The following is a 17,290-nucleotide window of genomic DNA, read 5'->3' as shown; positions in this document are numbered from 1 at the left end:
TAAGCTTGTTTTTTGGGGAGCTTAACCTCTTACGGACACAGGGCGTACAGGTACACCCTTATGTCCGAGTCCTTAAGTACACAGGGTGTATTTATGATCAGTGTCGCACAGCGGTCGGTGATCAGAACGGGGTGCTTGCTGAAATCATTCAGCAGGCACCCTGTGACAATGCCGATGGTGGTCCTGTGACCCCCCCCCCCCCCGTATCGGCGATCGCTGCAATCCGCAGGTCAATTCAGACCTGTAGTTTGCAGCGTTTCCAGGTCATTCTGGTCTCCTGTGAACCGATGACCTGGAATAGGATGGTGATCGGTGGTGTAATATACACCAATCACCCTCCATAGATCCTGTGAGATGGCGGTGACGCCACCTCTCAGGATCGCCTGTGATTGGCTGGACGGACGGGTGGATGGAGCGCCGCTCTCCCCGCCCACAGACTTCCGTGTGAGCGAGGAGAGAGGAGCCTTGTGTCGGTCCCTCTGCCTCACACGCGATACGCCACCATTGGTGTCCCTGAGCCACTATAAAGTGCCATCTGGCACATAAACATTTTAGGTTAGGCAGGGAGAGTGAAAAAAAACCACACCGTCCCCCCACACATACACACACTAAATAAAGTTTTACACACACACTCCCCTTTAGCGTTAGAAGATGGCCCGCTGGATGTTCTCGGCCGAGGAGGCATACGCCCAGCTGCTCTCCGACTCCGAGAGCCCCAGTGAGGACGAGGATGACCCCACTTTCCTGTTGTCATCCTCGTTCTCCTCATCATCTAGTGATGATGATGAGCCCTCAAGGTGGCGGAGACGACACCAGGCAGAGCCAGGAGCCCCCCATGCCAGGGACCCTGTGGCCCACACTACTATGAGCAGCCCTGGGGCTCGTACTAGTTTTCCGGCCCACCAGACATTTTAGCAAATTTATCTGTCCAAAATCCCAATGGCGCTCCTTCTCTTCTGAGCTGTGTAGTTCACCCAAAGATCACTCTACATCCACATATAAGGTATTTTCTGACTCGGGGGAAAAATTGTGGTGCTTTATCTCCTTTTAACAATTGTAAAAATGAAATAAAAGGGGCTACAAGAACATGTTAGTGTAAAAAAAAGAGATTTTGAATTTTCTCCTCCACTTCACCTCAATGGGGAAGGGGCAGCTGTGCTGAAGAGAAAGATGGCTAGAAGGTTGGAGGAGTGTTTAAACTAGGGACGGGGGAGGGTAATTACGTTACAGGATGGGAAGATAGTGCAGATAGAGACCGGGGGCAAGGTAGTGGGACTGGGGAGGAATGGAAGGAGGGACTAGAACAGTTCAGAAGGAAAGGTGTAGTGTAAAAAATATACATAAACCTCTCAAATGTATGTATACTAATGCCAGAAGCCTGACTAATAAAACTGGGGAGCTGGAATTAGTGATGTGTGAGGAGGACTATGACAGTGGGAATAACTGAGACATGGCTGGATGATGGCTATGACAGTGGGAATAAATGAGACATGGCTGGATGATAGCTACAGTAGGTGAACCCGATTTTGTGTCAATCTCGCTCTCTTTCTCGGCGAGATTGAGCACATACGAGCCCCATCGCGGGAGCCAGCGCCGAGCTGGCTTGCCGCGATGGAGACAGAGCCGTCATAGAAGCGACGGGAGATCCGACTTGGATTCCCGCCAATTCTACACGTGTGCGGCGTTTGTTATGAATCCTGAGGGGGAAGTCCCCGCCGGATTTTAAATAAAAATCCGGCCTGGGTCCCCCCCTCAGGAGCATACCGGGCCCTTAGGTCTGTTATGGGTTGTAAGGAGAGCCCCCCCTACGCCGAAAAAAACGGCGTAGGGGGTCCCCCTACAATCCATACCAGACCCGTATCCAAAGCACGCTACCCGGCCAGCCAGGAAGGGAGTGGGGAAGAGCGAGCGCCCCCCCCCCCCTCCTGAGCCGTACCAGGCTGCATGCCCTCAACATGGGTGGGTTGGGTGCTCTGGGGCAGGGGGCGCACTGCGGCCCCCCACCTCAGAGCACCCTGTCCCCATGTTGATGAGGACAGGGCCCCTTCCCGACAACCCTGGCCGTTGGTTGTCGGGGTATGCGGGCGGGAGGCTTATCGGAATCTGGGAGCCCCCTTTAATAAGGGGGCCCCCAGATACCGGCCCCCCACCCTAAGTGAATGAGTATGGGGTACATCGTACCCCTACCCATTCACCTGCAAGAAAAGTGGTAAAAACACAAATAAACCACACAGTGTATTAAAATATTTTATTTTTCTGCTCCGGAGGCCGCCCCCTGTCTTCTTTATTAGCTCTTTTACCAGGGGGGGCTCTTCTTCTTCCGCTATCTCGACGGGTCTTCTCCGCTATCCGGGGGGTCTTCTCAACTCTCCGGGGTTCTCCTTCTGTCTTCTCCGCTATCCGGGGGGGTCTTCTCAACTCTCCGGGGTTCTCCTTCTGTCTTCTCCGCTATCCGGGGGGGTCTTCTCAACTCTCCGGGGTTCTCCTTCTGTCTTCTCCTTCTGTCTTGTTGACTCGGCGCACCCCGGTTCTTCGTCTCGCGAGACTCGGCGCACCCCGGTTCTTCGTCTCGCGAGACGTCTCGCGAGACGAAGAACCGGGGTGCGCCGAGTCAACAAGACAGAAGGAGAAGACAGAAGGAGAACCCCGGAGAGTTGAGAAGACCCCCCCGGATAGCGGAGAAGACAGAAGGAGAACCCCGGAGAGTTGAGAAGACCCCCCCGGATAGCGGAGAAGACAGAAGGAGAACCCCGGAGAGTTGAGAAGACCCCCCCGGATAGCGGAGAAGACAGAAGGAGAACCCCGGAGAGTTGAGAAGACCCCCCGGATAGCGGAGAAGACCCGTCGGGATAGCGGAAGAAGAAGAGCCCCCCCCTGGTAAAAGAGCTAATAAAGAAGACAGGGGGCGGCCTCCGGAGCAGAAAAATAAAATATTTTAATACACTGTGTGGTTTATTTGTGTTTTTACCACTTTTCTTGCAGGTGAATGGGTAGGGGTACGATGTACCCCATACTCATTCACTTAGGGTGGGGGGCCGGTATCTGGGGGCCCCCTTATTAAAGGGGGCTCCCAGATTCCGATAAGCCTCCCGCCCGCATACCCCGACAACCAACGGCCAGGGTTGTCGGGAAGGGGCCCTGTCCTCATCAACATGGGGACAGGGTGCTCTGAGGTGGGGGGGCCGCAGTGCGCCCCCTGCCCCAGAGCACCCAACCCCCCCATGTTGAGGGCATGCAGCCTGGTACGGCTCAGGAGGGGGGCGCTCGCTCGTCCCCACTCCCTTCCTGGCTGGCCGGGTAGCGTGCTTTGGATACGGGTCTGGTATGGATTGTAGGGGGACCCCCTACGCCGTTTTTTTCGGCGTAGGGGGGGCTCTCCTTAAAACCCATAACAGACCTAAGGGCCCGGTATGCTCCTGAGGGGGGGACCCAGGCCGGATTTTTATTTAAAATCCGGCGGGGACTTCCCCCTCAGGATTCATAACAAACGCCGCACACGTGTAGAATTGGCGGGAATCCAAGTCGGATCTCCCGTCGCTTCTATGACGCGCTTGCTGGGATGTGCTGTCACTATTCCAGTGAGTGCGAGATCTCGGCACCATGTTGCCGAGTATCAGCGCGACGCTGTCGTGCTAAAAGCACAATCTCACAAACACCTACTGTATGACTGGGCGGTTAATGTACAAGGTTACAGTCTGCTTAGAAAGGATCGTCAAAACCGGAGAGGGGGAGGGGGTCTGCCTTTATATAAAGTCTTGTCTAAAGCCCACAGTCCGAGAAGATATAAGTGAGGGACATGAACATGTGGAGTCACTGTGGGTAGAGATAAATGGAGCTAAAAACAACAATAAATTACTAATAGGAGTTTACTATAAACCACCTAATATACCAGAGTCCACAGAAAATCTACTACTAAACGAGATAGACGAGGCGGCAAATCATAATGAGGTGGTTATTATGGGGGACTTCATCTACCCAGATATAGACTGGGAAACTGAAAGCTGTATATCTCATAAGGGAAACAGGTTCTTGGCAATAACCAAAGACAATTACCTCTCCCAACTGGGTCAGGACCTGACTAGAGGGACGGCCATACTGGACTTAGTATTAACCAATAGACCTGACAGAACAACAGACGTGCAGGTCGGGGGACACCTGGGAAATAGTGACCATAAAGTAATAACCTTCCAATTATCATTCAAAAGAGCGTTTCTACAGGGAGGAACAAAAATACCAAACTTCAAAAAAGCTAAATTTAGCCAACTAAGAGAGGCCATAGGCCTTACTAACTGGGACAAATCCTCAAAAATAAAAATACAGCCACAAAATAGGATATCTTTAAAAACATCCTAAAATCTTATTGTGAGAGGTACATACCGTATGGAAATAAAAGGTTAAGGAACAAAAAGAAACCAATGTGGATAAATAGAACTGTAAAGAAAGCAATAAATGACAAAAAGAAAGCAAATAAATCACTAAAACAGGAGGGTAGCACGGAAGCACTGAAAAACTATAAGGAAAAAAATAGAACATGTAAAAAACAAATAAAAGCGGCCAAACTAGAAACCGAGAGATTAATTGCTAAGGAGTGTAAAACTAACCCTAAAATGTTCTTCAATTATATAAATGTTAAAAAGTATAAATCTGAAGGTGTCGGCCCTTTAAAGAGTAATGAGGGGGGAGTCGCAGAGAGCGACGAGGAGAAAGCAAAGCTGTTAAATATTTTTTTCTCCAATGTATTCACTGAGGAAAATAAACTGTCAGATGACATGCAGAATGCAAAAATAAATTCCCCATTAAAAGTGTCCTGTCTGACCCAGGAAGAAGTACATCAGCGGCTTAAAAAGATTAAAATAGACAAATCGCCAGGACCGGATGGCATACACCCCCGTATCCTAAAGGAATTAAGTAATGTCATAGCCAGACTCTTATTTCTGATATTTGCAGACTCTATACTGACAGGGAATGTCCCACAGGATTGGCGCATGGCAAATGTGGTGGCAATATTCAAAAAGGGTCCAAAAACAGAGCCTGGAAACTATAGGCCGGTAAGTTTAACATCTGTTGTGGGTAAACTGTTTGAAGGTTTTCTGAGAGAAGCTATCTTAGAGCATCTTAACGGAAATAAGCAAATAACGCCATATCAGCATGGCTTCGTGAGGGATCGGTCATGTCAAACTAATTTAATCAGTTTCTATTAGGTAAGTTCTATACTTGACAGCGGCGAATCAATGGATGTCGTATATCTGGACTTCTCCAAAGCATTTGACACTGTACCACATAAAAGGTTAGTATATAAAATGAGAATGCTCGGACTGGGAGAAAACGGCTGTATGTGGGTAAGTAACTGGCTCAATGATAGAAAACAGAGGGTGGTTATTAATGGTACACACTCAGATTGGGTCACTGTCACTAGTGGAGTACATCAGGGGTACACTAAACTGTGTAAAGTAATTAACACTGAAGAGGACAGTATACTGATACAGAGGGATCTGGATAGATTGGAGGCTTGGGCAGATAAGTGTCAGATGAGGTTTAACACTGACAAATGTAAAGTTATGCACATGCGAAGGAATAATGCAAGTCACCCGTACATACTAAATGGTAAAACACTTGGTAACACTGACATGGAAAAGGATCTAGGAATTTTAATAAACAGCAAACTAAGCTGCAAAACCAGTGTCAGGCAGCTGCTTCAAAGGCCAATAAGATAATGGGTTGCATCAGAAGGGGCATAGATGCCCGTGATAAGAACATAGTCCTACCACTTTACAAATCACTAGTCAGACCACACATGGAGTACTGTGTACAGTTCTGGGCTCCTGTGAACAAGGCAGACATAGCAGAGCTGGAGAGGGTCCAGAGGAGGGCAACTAAAGTAATAACTGGAATGGGGCAACTACAGTACCCTGAAAGATTATCAAAATTAGGGTTATTCACTTTAGAAAAAAGACGACTGAGGGGAGATCTAATTACTATGTATAAATATATCAGGGGTCAGTACAGAGATCTATCCCATCATCTATTTATCCCCAGGACTGTGACTGTGACGAGGGGACATCCTGTGCGTCTGGAGGAAAGAAGGTTTGTACACAAACATAGAAGAGGATTCTTTACGGTAAGAGCAGTGAGACTATGGAACTCTCTGCCTGAGGAGGTGGTGATGGTGAGTACAATAAAGGAATTCAAGAGGGGCCTGGATGGATTTCTGGAGCGTAATAATATTACAGGCTATAGCTACTAGAGAGGGGTCGTTGATCCAGGGAGTTATTCTGATTGCCTGATTGGAAGGAATTTTTTATTCCCCTAAAGTGGGGAAAATTGGCTTCTACCTCACAGGGTTTTGCTCTTCCTTCACCATCTCCAGAGTGTGATAAACAGCTGGAATCGGCAAACACGTCCAAACACATCTGTATCTAATCCTAACATGTATGCGTCCCTGATACAGAGCCTGTTGTGTGCGATACAGCCTGCTGAAGTGTGTATCTAATCCTATCTTCTATGATGCAGCCTGCTGAGCTGTGTATCTAATTCCATTTTGTATCATAAAACCTGCTGAGCTGTGTATCTAAATCTTTATGCACACAACCGTATCCATTTTGCGATCCACATTTTTTGCAGTCGCATTGAGTTCTATGGATTTGAGGTCCTCATTTTGAGGACCAGAATAGGACATGTTCTGTCTTTACTGGAACTGACACTGATGAAGTCCATGTGCTTTCCACATCTGTATGTCAGTTCTGCGAAAGATGTCCTATTCTGGTCCTCATAATGTAGATCTAAAACCCATAGACAGGGCCGTCTTTAATATTGATTGGACCCTGGGCAAGAATTTACTTGGGCCCCCCGAATACCCCCCCCCCCCCCCCGCACTTTGCTGTACTTGCTATACAGCAGCACTTACCTGTCACGTCCAGAGCCTCCAGGTGACGTCTCCTCTCTGTCATCATCTTCTCTGTAGATCTTCTCTCTCATCATCTTCTCCATTCAGTCCGGACACTTCTCTCAGCCGCCTCGTCTCTGCAGAGTGTGACACACAGACATCTTAGCTTCCTCACATTCTATCATTATCCCCCAACTGGAGTCCCCACAGTGTTATCCTGCTGCTTGCTATAGGGGGTGTAGCTATAGGGGGTGCAGAGGTAGCAGTCGCTACCGGGCCCAGGAGCATGAAGGGGCCCAAAGACACTTGTGCCGCATAAGAAGACACACAAAGCACTGAGGGAAGGGGGGCCCAAGCTGAACTCTTGCACCGGAGCCCATAAGCCTTTAGTTACGCCCCTTCCCCCCCCCAAATACTATCCTGAAGAAACATTACTGCCCCCCATAGTAATAGTGCTCCTCATAGTCCCACCAATAGTAATTCCCTTCTAGAATGCCCTCAATAGTAACACTGCCCCAACCGTGATAATGCTACTCAACAATGCCCCCATTATTAGAAGAGCCCTCCCATATTAATAATACCCTCACAGAGTTCCCAGTAGAAATAAGGCCCCCTATTGTTCCCCCAGTGGTAATAAAGCTCCCTACAGACCCCTCAGTAGTAATAAGGCCCCCATAGTGCGCTTAGTAGAAATAAGGCGGATCTATAAGACCCACCTATAGAGCCCCCAGAAGTAATAAGACCGCCTATAATGTCCCCTGGATCTGCAGTGCCCCCCTCCACCATACAGTCCCATGTAAATAACATCACCTCCTCCCCAGCCGCCTCCAACACACAGTCCCATGCAAACATCACCCCCTAAGGCTACTTTCACACTTGCGTTCGTGCGGATCTGTCCTGTACTTGTACAGGATGGATCCGCACCGATAATACAAACTAATGCATCCGTTCTGGACCGATTCGTTTGTATGGGATTTGAATTTCTAAGTCCCAATACGGATCCGTCCTGACTTACATTGAAAGTCAATGGGGGACGGATCCGTTTACAATTGCACCATTTTGAGTCAATGCAAAGGGATCCGTCCCCATTTACTTACATTGTCAGGACGGATCCGTTTGGCTCCGCAAGGCCATGCGGACACAAAAACGCTGCTTGCAGCATTTTGGGGTCCGCCTCCAAAACGGAACGGGGGGCCGTACGGTGCCGAACGAATGCATTCTGAATGGATCCGCATCCATTCAGAATGCATTGGGGTTAAACTGATGCATTTGGGGCTGCTTGTGAGAACCTTGAAACGGATATCACAAGCGGATCCCCAAACGCAAGTGTGAACGTAGCCTAAACATTAAGTCCCATGTACATAAACATCATTCCCCCCCACCATCCACTTTCAACATACAGTCCCATGTAAATAACATCACTCCCTCCCCCAGCCACCTCAAGCACACAGTTCCATGTCAATAACATCCCTCCCTTCAGCTCTAACATACATCCTAGTTAAATAACTACAACTCCCAGCATTGCTCTGCCTCTCCCTGTCCCTTCACTTACCTCTCCAGTCCTCATCAGACATCAGCATTAGGCTCCTCCTCCTCTTCACTCCGGTCCAACCCTGCACTGGTCACATGATGGTGACATCATCCAGGTCATCCTATCACAGCCTGCTTTGCTGATCACATGACCTGTGATGTCACCACAGGTCCTTCACCTCTACACCCAGTGTATTCGATTCTAGCAGGCAGGCAGGACATTCGGAGCCTGGGACAAAACATCAGGGGCCCAGGCCCTGAATGTTTTAACCTAGCGACGCAGTCACTAATGAATGGGAGTCGGGAAACAGAGCTCCCTTGGGCCCCCAGGAGCAACTGGGCCCGGGGCAGCTGCCCCTTTTGCCCTGTGGCAAAGACGGCCCTGCCCATAGAACTCAATGGGACTGCAAAAAAAAAAGTGAATCGCACACGGACAGTAACCTTATTTAGTGGATCCGCAACTTGCAGACCGCAAAACAGATACGGTTCTGTGCACGAGCCCTATCACTTATACTCAGCGCCCATAAAAGTGACATCCACAGGGCTAATATAACAGTGACGTCCATGGTGCCCCCATAACAGTGACATCCACAGTGCATCCATAACAGTGACATCTACAGTGCCCCCATAACAGTGCCATCCACAGTACCCTCATAACAATGACATCTACAGCGCCCCTATAACATTGACATCCACAGCCCCCCAATAACAGTGACATCCACAGCGCCCCATAACCGTGACATCCACAGAGCGTCCATAACAGTGACGTCCACAGTGCCCCCATAACAGTGACATCCACACTGCTCCCATAACAGTGACATCCACAGTGCCCCATAACAGTGACATCCACAGCGCCCCCATAACAGTGACGTCCACAGTGCATCCAAAACAGTGATGTCCACAGTGCCCCCATAACAGTGACGTCCACAGTGCCCCCATAACAGTGACATCCACAGTACCCCCATAACAACGACTTCCACAGTGCCACCATAACAGTGACTTCCACAGTGTTCCCATAAGTGTCATCCACAGTGCCACCATAACAGTGACTTTCACAGTGTTCCCATAAGTGTCATCCACAGTGCGTCCATAACAGTGCCATCCACAGTGCGTCCATAACAGTGCCATTGTCATGCCCCACTCTGACGATGTGCGGAGGTCGGCCAGGATAGCAGCACGAGTTTAGCATTTGTTTTGGTGTCGTGCTGGATCCACCTCTCATCAGGTGCACTGGGTGGAGTCATTAGTTTAAATGGCCTCCAGCTAAGTGCTCTGAGTGGATTATACTGATCATTCTGGTCTGGGAAGTTTGGAGGGAAGGTTGGCTGTCAGTTCCTGCTCTCAGAGATAAGTGGCATTTCTAGCTTGGTTGTTTGTGTCATCTAGCCCATCCAGGTTCTGTGCGAGCAGGCTGCTCCTATCCTCCCACTTCACCATCTCAGGGAGTTCAGGGTTTTGTCAGTCCAGGCTGGAGGACACAGCACACCTACCTTTAAGGTCTGCCTGTGGGCTGAGCAGCACAGGGAAAGAGGTCAGGGATGAACTAGGAGGTGACCCTTCCCCTGTCTTTCGTCCAGAGCCTGGTTGGTGTGTTATTGTTTATTCTGAGTGCACGTCCGCCGTGACATTATAATCCGCCATACTGTGACTGCCATTGCTCGGCGTTTTTGTGATGGCGTCAATTGATACACTGGTTGACCGCATGCAGGGTTTATCCCTAGAGGTTACGTATCTGCGTAGTACGGTCACACAGTGTCAGAGAGTGCTGGCATCAGGTACAGGTCAAATTGTTGGGGAGCCTAAAGTCGCTCTTCCTGAGAAATTTACAGGGGGTACTGATGATGATTTTTTCCGTTTCAAAGAGTCATGTAATTTGTATTTTTGATTGTGCCCATTTTCATCAGGTAATGAGGATCAGAGGGTGGGTATCATCATGTCTGCTTAAAGGAGACGTGCAATCCTGGGCTTTTTCTCTGCTGCCCGGTTCTCTGGCCCTCTGGTCGGTGGAGGAATTTTTTAAAGCACTGGGATTGATTTATGATGACCCAGATCGAGTTTCGATGGCAGAATCAAAATTACGTAACTTACTACAGGGTAAACATACTGCTGAGGTTTACTGCACAGAGTTTAGGAGATGGGCTACTGAGTCGGGGTGGAACGACCCTGCGTTACGTAGTCAGTTTTGTCAGGGGTTATCTGAAAGGTTGAAAGATGCCCTGGCTTTTCATGAGTATCCAGATACTTTGGAGAACGCAATGTCTTTGGCTATACGTTTGGATAGACGTATCAGAGAGAGGTGTAAGGGTCCCTCCGTGCAGGGGATTCCTCCCGCGCGTGGTTTTGTTTCACCAGCTGACCAGGGTGATATTGCTTGTTACTCTGGGGTAGGGGAGGAACCCATGCAGTTAGGTCAGATATCGTGCCATTCGGATAGTAGAGACTTTCGAAAAGTGCACAATCTATGTTTCTATTGTGAGAAGAGGGGTCATTTTATTTTTTCTTGTCCTTATGTTAAACCACAGGGGGAAGAGATAAAGAAAAAAGAGAGAAAAAAAAACTCCCCTTACACTTGGTAGTATGAATGGTGTGGTGGAGCAGACTGGTATGCAAGTTCCCTGCAGTTCTCGTTTTCTCCTTTCAGCTATGGTGGCGCTAGAGTCTAGAAATGTGTTTGTTGATGTTTTTCTTGATTGTGGTGCTGGGGTAAATTTAATTGACTTTCTGTTTCTTCAGGGCCTGGGACTAAGTACTTGCACATTAGAGAACGAGATTCGTGTTTTTGCAATTGATTCTTCCCCTCTTTCTCAAAGGAGCCTTACTCACATTGTTCATGGTATTCATTTAAGGGTGGGTGATTCACATGCTGAGATTATTTCTTGTTTTGTCATGAAGGATTTGCCAGCTCCAATAGTTTTGGGGTTGCCATGGTTGTCTAGACATAACCCAATTATAGACTGGCAAGCGAGACAAATCATTGGTTGGAGCAAGTTTTGTTCGGATAATTGTCTTGTCACATCTATTTCTGAAGTGTCCATTACGGCTTTACCTCCGTATCTCTCGGATTTTGCGGATGTCTTTTCGGAGGGTGGGGCTCAGGAATTGCCCCCTCATCGGGACTATGATTGTCCAGTGAATCTTATTCCGGGGGCTAAGTTGCCTAAGTCTCGGCTTTACAACCTCTCTCAACCCGAGAGAGAGGTCATGCGAAAGTATGTCGCAGAGAGTTTGGCAAAGGGTCATATTAGAATATCTAAGTCTCCAGTGGCTGTAGGTTTGTTCTTCGTGAAGAAGAAAGATGGATTTCCGGGAGTTGAACCGTATTACAGTCCGGGATCCATATCCCCTGCCTTTGATCTCTGATCTTTTTGATCAGATTGTTGGAGCCAAGGTGTTCTCTAAGTTGGATTTGAGAGGAGCATACAATCTGATCAGGATCAAGGAGGGGGATGAGTGGAAAACGGCCTTCAATACGCACGAGGGTCATTTTGAGAACCTGGTAATGCCTTTTGGGTTGACGAATGCGCCAGCGGTATTTCAGCGGTTCGTCAATGATATTTTTCATCACTTGGTGGGGAGGTTCGTAGTTGTTTACCTGGATGACATTTTAATTTATTCTCCTGATCTGAAGACCCATCAGGATCATGTGAGACAGGTTTTGACGATCCTTCGGGAGAATAAGTTGTATGCCAAATTGGAGAAATGTTTGTTTGCGGTGCAAGAGCTTCCATTCTTGGGATACATGCTTTCTGATTCTGGTTTTCGTATGGACCCCGAAAAGGTCCGGGCGGTTCTGGAGTGGGACCGACCGGAGAATCAGAAAGCTTTGATGCGATTCTTGGGGTTTACTAATTATTATAGAAAATGTATTTCGAATTATTCCACTCTAGTCAAACCTCTTACTGATATGACCAAGAAGGGCACTGATGTCTCTGTCTGGTCGGATGAGGCATTGCAGGCCTTTTCGGCTATTAAGGAGCGCTTTGCGTCTGCTCCTATTCTGGTGCAGCCGGATGTATCTCAGCCATTCGTGGTGGAGGTTGATGCATCAGAGGTGGGGGTTGGGGCGGTGCTTTCGCAGGGTCCTTCTCCTGGCAAGTGGGTCCCGTGTGCCTTCTTCTCCAGGAAGCTCTCGGTCGCCGAGAGGAATTATGATGTTGGAGATAGGGAGTTCTTGGCTATCAAGTTGGCCTTTGAGGAATGGCGTCACTGGTTAGAGGGGGCGTCTCACCCCGTTACTGTGTATACAGACCATAAGAATTTGGCTTACCTGCAATCTGCCAAGCGTCTGAACCCTAGACAGGCCAGATGGTCATTGTTTTTTACCAGGTTCAATTTCGTGGTTACCTTTCGCCCAGGGGTCAAGAACGTCAAGGCAGATGCCTTGTCTCGCAGCTTCCCTGGGGGAGGTGATTCTGAAGATCCAGCGCCGATTTTGGCGGATGGGGTGGTGGTCTCCGCTCTGTACCCTGAATTGGAGATGGAGGTATTGGGAGCTCAGGAGGGGGCTCCTGGTTCGTGTCCCCCAGGAAGGTTGTTTGTTCCTGAGGGCCTACGATACAAGGTGTTCAAGGAACATCACGATACTGTTCTCGCTGGACATCCTGGTGGTAAGTCCACCTGTGATCTGGGGTCCCGGAGGTTCTGGTGGCCAGGGTTACGTAAGAGTATTGAGAATTACGTGACAGCTTGTGAAACCTGCGCTCGGTCAAAGGTTGCTCATACTCGACCGCCTGGTTCACTTCTTCCATTGTCTATTCCATCTCGCCCTTGGACGCATTTGTCCATGGACTTTATTACGGACCTGCCGAGTTCCTCCGGGAGAACAGTGATTTTGGTGGTAGTCGACCGTTTCAGTAAGATGGCTCACTTTATACCACTAACGAGTCTGCCTAACGCTAAGACTCTTGCGCAGATTTTTGTGGATAATATAGTGAAATTGCACGGTATTCCTTCGGATGTGGTCTCTGATAGGGGCACGCAGTTTGTCTCCAGGTTTTGGAGGGCGTTTTGCTCTCGGCTTGGTATTCAACTTTCTTTCTCGTCGGCTTTTCATCCACAGTCGAATGGTCAGACGGAGCGTACCAATCAAAACCTGGAGACCTACTTGAGGTGCTTTGTGGCTGAGAATCAGGAGGACTGGTCCTCATTCTTGTCCTTAGCAGAATTTGCATTGAATAACCGTAGGCAGGAGTCCACGGGTAAGTCAACATTTTTTGGCGCATACGGTTTCCATCCTCAGTTTGGTACCTTTTCTGGGTCTGGTTCCTCCGGGATGCCAGAGGAGGAGAGATTCTCTTCTGCCTTGGCCTCTATCTGGCGGAGTTCCCCTGTTTGCCATCCTGTGCCCTCATTGTGCCATCCAGTGCCCTCATTGTGCCATCCAGTGCCCTCATTGTGCCATCCAGTGCCATCCATTGCCCCATCTAGCGCCCCGTTTGCCATCCAGTGCCACTGTTTGCCATCCAGTGCCCCTTTTTGCCATCTAGTGCTCCGATTCTGACATCCAGTGCCTTCTTGTGCCATCCAGTGCCTCTTTGTGTCACCTATTGTGACATCCAGTGTCCCCTGTTTGCCATCCAGTGAAAACCACGGGTGAAACTGCACACTTTGTATTGTTATTTCATTTAATTAGAAAAATGGATTATAATGGGGAACATTAAACTGTCATGTTGCCTATTAAAATCTAATTATCTGATTAAATGATTAGACAGGGCCGCTGTTCTGTCAAAGTTTGGAATGTGTGACTGGACGTGGTCACGCATTTTAATGTAATCCCGCCCAGTTTTTTGGCGGTGGAATGCGTGACCGCCACTCAGTCAAGCATTCCAACGCTTTGTCATCTGTTCCAGGGCAGATCGCTATTGCAAATCGTATGTGCAGGAGAACTGATCTGCCCTGGAACAGCTGTTCGGTTATGAAATGTCACTTCTATCTGACTTTGTTAGTAGGGTGCAATGTGAGATCGCACTCACAGAGTAAAATAGAGATGACAGTTCAGGACTGATCAAGTAGGGGTATATTGGTTTTGGCCACTATTTTTTTGATGCCATAGATAAGAATGTGCATACTTATTACCGTCACTACCTCCTCTGTAATGGATGTCTCATGTATTCTTCATTCCAGATGGTGCTTTCTATCATCTATAGGGACATAGCGAAAGGTTATGGATAGAGGCTGAAGATCGCTATTATGTTTTGTTTTATATAGTTTAATAAAAAAAAAAAAATTGTCTTCTTGCAAACTGAGTTATTGCAATATGAAGGTAACGTTGACAGAAAACAAGGGATATAAAGTCATGTCCCCAATGTCATATTTAAAAAAATAAAAAATAAAAAGTCTGCTGTGTTTTTACTAAAAGCACAATTTTTTTCATCATGTATGGGAATACAGGGAGTGCAGAATTATTAGGCAAGTTGTATTTTTAAGGATTAATTTTATTATTGAACAACAACCATGTTCTCAATGAACCCAAAAAACTCATTAATATCAAAGCTGAATATTTTTGGAAGTAGTTTTTAGTTTGTTTTTAGTTTTAGCTATTTTAGGGGGATATCTGTGTGTGCAGGTGACTATTACTGTGCATAATTATTAGGCAACTTAACAAAAAACAAATATATACCCATTTCAATTATTTATTTTTACCAGTGAAACCAATATAACATCTCAACATTCCCAAATATACATTTCTGACATTCAAAAACAAAACAAAAACAAATCAGTGACCAATATAGCCACCTTTCTTTGCAAGGACACTCAAAAGCCTGCCATCCATGGATTCTGTCAGTGTTTTGATCTGTTCACCATCAACATTGCGTGCAGCAGCAACCACAGCCTCCCAGACACTGTTCAGAGAGGTGTACTGTTTTCCCTCCTTGTAAATCTCACATTTGATGATGGACCACAGGTTCTCAATGGGGTTCAGATCAGGTGAACAAGGAGGCCATGTCATTAGATTTTCTTCTTTTATACCCTTTCTTGCCAGCCACGCTGTGGAGTACTTGGACGCGTGTGATGGAGCATTGTCCTGCATGAAAATCATGGTTTTTCTTGAAGGATGCAGACTTCTTCCTGTACCACTGCTTGAAGAAGGTGTCTTCCAGAAACTGGCAGTAGGACTGGGAGTTGAGCTTGACTCCATCCTCAACCCGAAAAGGCCCCACAAGCTCATCTTTGATGATACCAGACCAAACCAGTACTCCACCTCCACCTTGCTGGCGTCTGAGTCGGACTGGAGCTCTCTGCCCTTTACCAATCCAACCACGGGCCCATCCATCTGGCCCATCAAGACTCACTCTCATTTCATCAGTCCATAAAACCTTAGAAAAATCAGTCTTGAGATATTTCTTGGCCCAGTCTTGACGTTTCAGCTTGTGTTCTGTTCAGTGGTGGTCGTCTTTCAGCCTTTCTTACCTTGGCCATGTCTCTGAGTATTGCACACCTTGTGCTTTTGGGCACTCCAGTGATGTTGCAGCTCTGAAATATGGCCAAACTGGTGGCAAGTGGCATCTTGGCAGCTGCACGCTTGACTTTTCTCAGTTCATGGGCAGTTATTTTGCGCCTTGGTTTTTCCACACGCTTCTTGCGACCCTGTTGACTATTTTGAATGAAACGCTTGATTGTTCGATGAATAAACAAGCTTAACGTCACTCATTTGCCTTGTGGGTAGCCAAAATCCATGAAACTCCCAGGATAGGTTTGGGAAGCTGAGATCTTAGGTTGTGCAAAGTTTCAAGGCAATTGATTGAGGTTTAGGCACATTATGGTACATTAAGCTCTTTTTACATTAAAGGGACACTGACAGGGCCAAAAAGCATATTAAGGTATATATATGACCGTACAGGTCTTATAAAGTGTATAAGAATCATGTAAGTATCCCCCCTGTCCACCTTATAACTACAGTAATGTGAAGTTTTATAACCTGCTGGAATCGGGTTCAATCTGCCCAAGGGGCGGTGTTTCACCTCAGCTTGCGCCCAGCCAGCCTCGCCTCAACTGCCGTTTGAAGCGCCGCCCAGCGTCCCCGGCTATCTTCAGCGCATGCGCCCGGCACCCTCACTGGCCGGGATCGCATCGCGCCTGCGCACAGTCTCATTCTCAGAGGCAGAGATAAACTGGAAGCCATACAAACTCACTGCAATCCAAACACCAACCAGATGCAGTATGTACTGACACACAGGAACCAGCACTCCAGAAACATCTCACAGACTTGACTTTTGGTTCCCCTCCGGGGAACCATGAGACCCCCTTCCAGAGGACACAACAGACAAACAGAGGAAATGTCAAACAACCATGCTGATAACAAACACCACACCGACCAGACATGGAACACCAAATCACATACAAATATCACCCTGAAAATAACACACCAAACTCACAGACAACAAGTGAGGAAAGGCATAGGCAAAGAGACAAAGGGAAGACAAGGGAATGACATCGCAGGAGACATCGATGACAACTAGGCTGGCCCTTAGATAACATAGAGATAGGAGCAAGCTCCTACTCCAACAAAGGCAGGCATCCAACTGATATCAGTCTCACAGCAACAATATATAAAGAGACAAGAGACCACACCCAGCTTCACCAAGCTCACACCTTAACCCCGAGCATACCAGGAGGGAAGGGAAACAGCAAAAAAAGGGAAAACACACACGCATGCTAACAAAAACACGTTGCAACTGGCAATCAGCATGCGTGGCGAAAGTGTCATGGCAAATGTGTCACACGCACAACACCGAGGCCGTGATACTCCCACCCCTCAAAGCCCTCCCAACTGAAAAGGGGAAACTAAAAGGAACACCCAAAATAAAGGGGGGGGGAGTGGCAGAATCAGTGTCAGTGCCAGAGAGTCTCCCCAAGAATGCAGTCAGCACTAGTGTT

This window comes from Bufo bufo, chromosome 1 (genome assembly GCF_905171765.1).
Source record: "Bufo bufo chromosome 1, aBufBuf1.1, whole genome shotgun sequence".
In the NCBI taxonomy this organism is placed as follows: Eukaryota; Metazoa; Chordata; class Amphibia; order Anura; family Bufonidae; genus Bufo; species Bufo bufo.
This window is presented reverse-complemented; position numbering follows the sequence as displayed.